General features: G+C 36.9%; 1 pseudogene; it reads left to right on the forward strand.

Moving 5' to 3' along the window:
* The first annotated feature begins 118 nt into the window (after positions 1–118).
* On the forward strand, positions 119–4197 carry LOC143530185 (uncharacterized; annotated as a pseudogene).
* Positions 4198–7294: the final 3097 nt, after the last annotated feature.

A 7294-nucleotide genomic window follows, 5' to 3' on the forward strand; every position in this document is an offset into this window, starting at 1 on the left:
GATTGAGAAAGGGATAAAGCCTGAAGTTGTGAGAAACTTAAGCAAAGAGGCAGTATTTGACCAATATTCCAAAATGAAAAAGAAAGAGATGAAAAGGGTCCAAACTGAGAGCTCAATTATGAAAGAAACTGATGATGAGCCACCTGTGAAAAGAAGAAGAATCAGGACTGTGAGGGAGAAAGAGAAGGAACTAGAGAAAATTGCTGAAACTCCTATTCCTCAGCCAAAACAGCCTGAGCCTGAGTCTGATGAAGAGAAGTTCTTGCCATGGGAAAATGAGGAAATGATAAACATCCTTAGGAACATAATGATACATCAAAGAGGCATGACTGAAGCTGATTTCAATGCCCTGGAAAAGGTTGATCTGAAAGACTTATTTTATATCCAGAAGGCAGAATGGGAAAAGGCCTTAAAGGAGGGTGAAAACCCTAGGTATTATGCAGATGGCAGGTTTGTACCAGCAAGATCAGCAAATACAGTGGGGATGGCAAAGATGTTGAATGAGCTTCACAAGCATGGGGTGAATGTGAGAGAGCTTGAGAATTTACCAACTGAAATGGTGGAGGCCACATACAGAAAATTCTTTAATTTGGGTCCTGAAAAGCCAAGAAAGTCCATTCCTATTAGACCTCCATTTCATCAGAGATTCCCTAGAGGAAGAGGTCATGGTGGAAGAGGTGAATCAAGTAGCTCAGTGCAACAAAGAACAAGACCACAGTCTGGTGTGGATCTTCCAAGAGAGCTTTACTATGATTCAGTTACTGATTCTTTGAAAGTCATAATGGAAAGTAGGCAGTTAAGGGAGATTGTTGTAAGAAGTGATTTCAGAGAATACAAAGAAGAACAACTAAGAAGAATGGAGTCACTTCACTTATATGATTTCAGGGACAGAGACAGATCAGCAGGAAGACAAATGAATGACTTATCTAAGTATCTGCAAGAACAGGCGGCTGATGACTTCAAATTTTTAAAAGAAAAGAGAAGTTGGAGACTGATCCAACTTCACAAGTCAAGGAGGTCAGAAAAACTGAAGAAAATGGACAGGGCTGAGCTAAACTTCCAGATGAGAGTTCGAGATCAAAATCCTCTGCCAACATGGAGACTTGTATAAGCTTGGGAAGAAGGATGAGAAGGCCGAATTACACAGTGCAGAAAAATGGTGTCATTACAGAAGTTGAATACAGAGTAGACACTGGCCACTATGTGCTGAGGAATTCAGATGGGAAGGCCTTGGCAACAATCAAGAAGGATGCAGATCTGACATGCCTACATAATGATGATCTTGCTGATATAAGAGACTTGGTGATACAAGAAGGACACATTCACTACCAAGTGCTCAATATATATTCAGAGAAAAGGCAGCATCTGTGATCCAGCTGAGAAGACAAGCAGCCTACAATGAGAGGAAAAGACAAATGAGATAGAATAGGCTTTGCTTTGTAATGTCTTCGGACAAATCTTTGATTATGTAATTTTTTTTTTTTTTACTTATGTAATTCAATTACGAAATTTGATGTGTATTTTGCTAAGTGTAAGTAACCATAGAGTGTTTTGGGTCAGCTGAGGTGTTCCAATCTAGGGGGAGATTGTTGGGTCAAGAGTTTGACCCAAATGAGGAGATTTGACCTAATTGAAGAATATTGAAGATTGGAATCTTCTCAACCTCCTCAGAAACTGCTAAGTATTGAACCCGGGTACACCTTGGACTTTCGAGTAAGCTTTTACTTAGCCGAGTACGAAATTTTGCCTTCCGGGCACGGTTTACTTCAAATAATCTTCTTAAGTGGATATCCGAGCAAGGTATGCTTTTTGGTGATTTCCGAGTAAGGTTCATCTATTTGGCATATCCGAGTAAGGTTCACTTTGTTAAGCAGGGTTGTTCTTCAAGACCAAGTATTTTACTCTTCCGAGTAAGGTATGGTCAACCAAGTCCAAGAAGCCAAGTAATTGGAAGACCGGGCAAGGTATTATTTAATAATTATGGTCCGAGTATACTTGATGAGTTGTTGGAATATATCTAAGTTATATCGAGTAAGGTTCTGCTCGAGTAAGGTATGTACTCCCGAGTACGCCTTATCAATAAGTTATTCAACTAACAAAGAGCCGAACAGGATCATAGAAGAACAAGGTTGCTCGTGAGGATTTGTCGAGCAAAGTTTGATAAGTCCAAGAAGATTGAAGTCTACTCGGTGAATATTTTACTTGGTAAAATATTTTCTAAGTAAAGTCTACCCGGAAACTGATTCCGAGTACATTTCTATGTTTACCAAGTCTGAAGGAAGGTCGAGTACACTGCGTACTCGAAGACTGAAGTTTAATGAAAAGCTTACCCGGAAGACATGTTTTACACTTAGTATATTTTTGAATATGTAAATTGAGTATGTACTATCGGATAGGGTTTCTAGAATGAATGACAGTCTGTCTTAGGTTGGCAGGCCTATAAATAGAATAATTAGGGCACGCCGCCAAAAAAAACGGAGATAATACGAGAGACAGAGTGGATAAGACCGACACGTTAATTAAGAGAATATTTTGTGTGTGACGGCTGTCCTAGGATTCCTCCTAAACCCTAATCGATTATCCTTTTGTATGATTAACGTTATATAAATGGAAATCTTTTGAGTGAATCCTTCGTGTGTCTTCGTATATTGAATATTCATTGCAACCATATGTTTGTTATTGATTCCGCATTTAACAAACGGTCATCTTTCTAAATATAGTAACTCATCATTAACTCTCTTGTCAACACGATTAATTTTGTGTGAGTTATGACATGATTGATTAAGATCCGATTCGAAACGACCATCATATTTTGAGACCTGACACGGCTCTTTCTATATTCGAGGTTATGTTATTTAAAAGTCATACATAATATACATGATTCTTTTATTATAATGTGTGTGATGCAAGATATTGATTTTTAAATATGATGTTTGCAGCTATAACCGTGTGGGGAAAGATGCTGAAGAAACCGATATAGAGGAGATCATAAACATGGCAAGTAAATCTGACTTGGCAGATCAAGAAAAACAGGTTCAAGAAAACATTCATTCTCAAATTACAAACTTTTGCACATTTATGGATAATATTCTTCTTCCTGAAACAAAATCCCATGATGAAACATCTCAAAAACACCCCACTCGCTGGAGCGGCCTTAGTCTTGCAGTTGGTCAAAACGCCCCACCGAGCACGAAACTTGGTAATTTTTTACTTAAGCTTTCAGCTTTAAATATTATAACTATAATAAGCCGTTCTGTTACAATTTTATTAATGATGATATTTTCAGCACAGATATCCCCGAGACAAAACCGTTGACTTTTGCATAGTCAAGTCAAAGGTTAAAAGATCTAATGGGCTACACCCTTGAGCTCAAACAGTCTCAAATTCCCCATGAACAAGCGGGTCGAGGTTTATTCGTAGATGGTGAAGCGGATGTCGGCTTGGTGATAGCACTCTACCCAGGTGTCATATACTCTCCTGCATATTACCGTTATATCCCTGGATACCCGAGAGTCGATGCACAAAACCCTTATCTTATAACTCGTTACGATGGGACCGTAATTAACGGTCAACCTTGGGGTACGGGTGGTGAAACCAGGGAACCTTTGTCTAGTGTTTATCGGTCCAACCCGAGTGAACCCCCTTCTGAGACGGGGTCTGATCGGGTGTGGAAGATGTTAAGTAAACCATTAGAAGGGTCACGTTTAGGGTTCAACGGTGAGGTTTTGGAGAGAAGAAATCCGTTAGCGTTAGGTCATTTTGCAAACCACCCTACTAAGGGTATGGAACCTAATGTTATGGTTTGCCCTTATGATTTTCCTTTGAGTGAAAAGGGTATGAGAGCTTATATACCAAATGTCGTATTCGGGGGTGTAGAGGAAGTGAAAATGAAAAGATTTGGGAGTTTTTGGTTTAAGTCACGGGGCGAGTCAAACGATGGTCAACTGACGGGTCCGGTTATGAAAGGTCTTGCACTTGTTGCCACTAGGTTGATATCTAATGAAGAAGTTTATTTGAATTATAGATTAAGTAATTCAAAGAGAAGACCTTATTGGTATACTCCTGTTGATGAGGAAGAAGATAGAAGAAGATGGAGCTAAACAAAACAAAGGATTTCTATTTTTATTTTTATTATTTTTTTAATGTTTGTTTTATTGTTTAATAATAAGAACTAGAATGAGCAGTTTTGGATATTTAGAAACAAAATATTATAATTGTTGTTATGATGTGGTTTATTCACTTTCTAAGACAAGTGATTTTTGACTTGGTTATGTTTTTCTATTGTTTTATTTACATTTTAGAATTGATTATCCAATGTGTTGTAACATGCATCAATCTAAAAAAGAAAATTGTAATTAAATTGTAAATAGCCAATAGATTATCTAAATCTCATTTTCTATTAAAAATGGTTATTTTCGACGAGTGTAAAAATATAAAAAAAATGTTAACAAAGTGTGGTTCTTGTGACTAAGTGTACCAACCACTCTACCTTGCGTGATTTGCTGCATGTGACCGGGTGTACCAACCACCTCACATGTTGCATGTGACGGGGTGTACCAACCACCCCACTTTGTGTGACTTGATACATGTGATCAAGTGTACCAACCACTCAACCTTGTGTGACTTTACAACGCAATTTTGGCCTGTTTGACCAACCTCTTTGATTCTTGCAAAAACAAATATGGTATGCGTTTATAGTTGTCTAAATAGTAAAATATTTTCGACCGAAAATGTTATCGAGCATAATATGCCAGAAATTCTAGGCTTATGTTCATTCCTATATCTCATATGTCTCGCTTTATAAATAAACTGTTCATTTATTTTTTAGACAATCTTGGATTACTTATCTAAACTTGTAATATGACGCCTAGCCGCACAACATTTGTAATAAGCAATCGTAGTTGAGCCGTTGTATTTGTTAACTCAACGGATACATGGTGTAAGTGCATTGGCAAGAGGAAGTTGTCAGTTCAAATGAGTCGTCTGCTCAACTACGATTGCTTATTAAAAAGATGAGGGGGTTAATTAGTATATTATGAAACGATGGAGGGTTAATGTGTAATATTGTATAAATTTTTTTGTGTTTGAATTAGACAGACCGAACGAACACGAAGAAGGCATGTTATTTTTTTAAAAAATTTGTTTATAATATATTAATAAGAGGTATATGTGCGTTAAAGAATGTATTTTTTGATTTATTTCCAGTACCATCATGAATGTAACTAATGCAAACCGAATTTGTGTCGACTCGCAAACGTAACAAGCGAGTTTTACCAACCAACTGAATGTCGTTTTAAAAAAAAATAATTGTCATAAGTTATACGAGTGTTAATATTGTTCTTGGTGTTTACTATTTTTTTTTTAACGGGAGAGGATCTCATGTGTAAACCTAACATGTTTGAGGTTATGTCCAAGGTCGACTCCTCGACCGTCGTACCTTACCAAAAAAATACATTTTTTAATCGTGGCACCGGATGGAATACGTAAACCCGCGCCCTTGTCAGGTTCGAACTCAGGATTAAAGTCATAATTCGTAGTGTCATACGAATCAAAATGATACTGGCCGAATTTGTCGTTGCATCGCCTTTTTTTAATATTCTAATTTGTTATATTTGGGTGTTTGGAGATGTAGAAGCGATATGATTTTTAATCATAAGTGTTTTCTCTGGGTTTTAATCGTGGAGAGAATAAAGGAGGACCCAAGTTTTGGCTTGGTGCTAGATCGAACCACCAACATATGCTGTAATTTTGTGTTTCTTCTTATTCTATTGTGATGTTTCGGTTCCTCTATTTAGCTTGTTAGTGGGCTAAACTTTGGGTCTTATTTATAATATGTGGTCGTTCAAAAAAAATCTACTGTTGTTAAAAATAAAACATAAAACACAACTCATGAAGGAGACAAGAAACTTAAATTGTAGAATGCCTCTCAAGACACAAAACACTCTTTTGTAGTTAAGCTTATGCAACTTTTTTGTGAAAGTGCGGCAAGCCCGGATGCATAATGTATCAAAGCATGTCATTTGCACATCATGCATATTGGGCAAATTTGGTCTTAGAATTTCATCTTAATTATTACCTTTTTTTTATATAGAAAAATAGATAATAATCCATTTGAAAAGTTTACCCACAAATCGTATGCAATGAAATATAATATTAAATATCAATTAACTTAATACGAGAAAATATTACATCATCATGGGAACATAATGGTGTTTTCATCCAACGAGAAAAAAAAACTTATATTAAGAGAGAAAAACAGTAAAATAAAAAAAAGGGCCGTAAATAAGTCGAGTTGGGAACATAGTATGGGTTTTGTGTGGGTGGGGTGGGGGGTGGGGGGTTTACAACACAAATGGTTAATTTCTCATAATGTCCCTCGGTTTTCAAAGATTCCCATTTCGTCCCTAGCAAAAACCATAGCTCCGACACATTTGTATTTGTGCCGACGGGTTTTAACATCCAATCATAAAGAGCCACATGGTCAAATCCCGTTGTCCTGGGAAAAGTTTGACCCAAACCTGTCGGCTCCGTCACTTTTTGATGACAAAACAAAACTGACGAGTTATTAAGGAATTTGCAAAAGAGGTTCTTAATCGTATCGAAAATATGTAAAAAAGATTTTTTTTATATCTTACTTCAGTGTATATAAGGGGAAGTGGATTCCAAAAACCAACAGTGTTTAAGAAAAACCGGCACAAAACAGTATACCATCCAACAGCACAAAAACAAATTGCAGTATTTATATCCAAAAAAAAAGAAACAAAACTTCAGTATTTAAACCTCAATGAACCCTCCCCATTAACATTTAAACGAACACAGTTTTTTCCGCGACTTCTTCCGACCAGCTCACGAAGATTCTGAACAATTAGCAGGCCCACTAACTCGGTGCATAAAATAATCCAAATCTGCATACTTGTCGCGCGAAGCAAAAGATGTCGCACAAACTTCATCTCATTTTAGTTCCTTGGACCACCATATGTGATGCTGATAGTTTTTACGCTCTCTTTGATGCACACAGGTGTTGGTGCTTCATATGCACGCCAAAAAATGGTAGCACATGTTGTTAAAACATAGTTAGTCGTATTAAATGATTAATAACTCAATAATTTTCAAAAAAAACAGCATACGTTTCTATTGAAAGGTGCTCCAAATAGGGGGTACAGTCTAAAAACCGAAATATAGTAGTTAAACCACCAGTAATATCGTCCACAAACTTAAGATGTTTGAGTTTACCGAACGATCTCGCTAAAAGTTCAGTAGCCTCCTACAAAAGAAAAAGCAAAAGATTTTTGAG

This window comes from Bidens hawaiensis, unplaced genomic scaffold (genome assembly GCF_021521415.1).
Source record: "Bidens hawaiensis isolate Kalapana, Puna unplaced genomic scaffold, B.hawaiensis_p1.1 tig00008858_1, whole genome shotgun sequence".
NCBI classification, from domain to species: Eukaryota; Viridiplantae; Streptophyta; class Magnoliopsida; order Asterales; family Asteraceae; genus Bidens; species Bidens hawaiensis.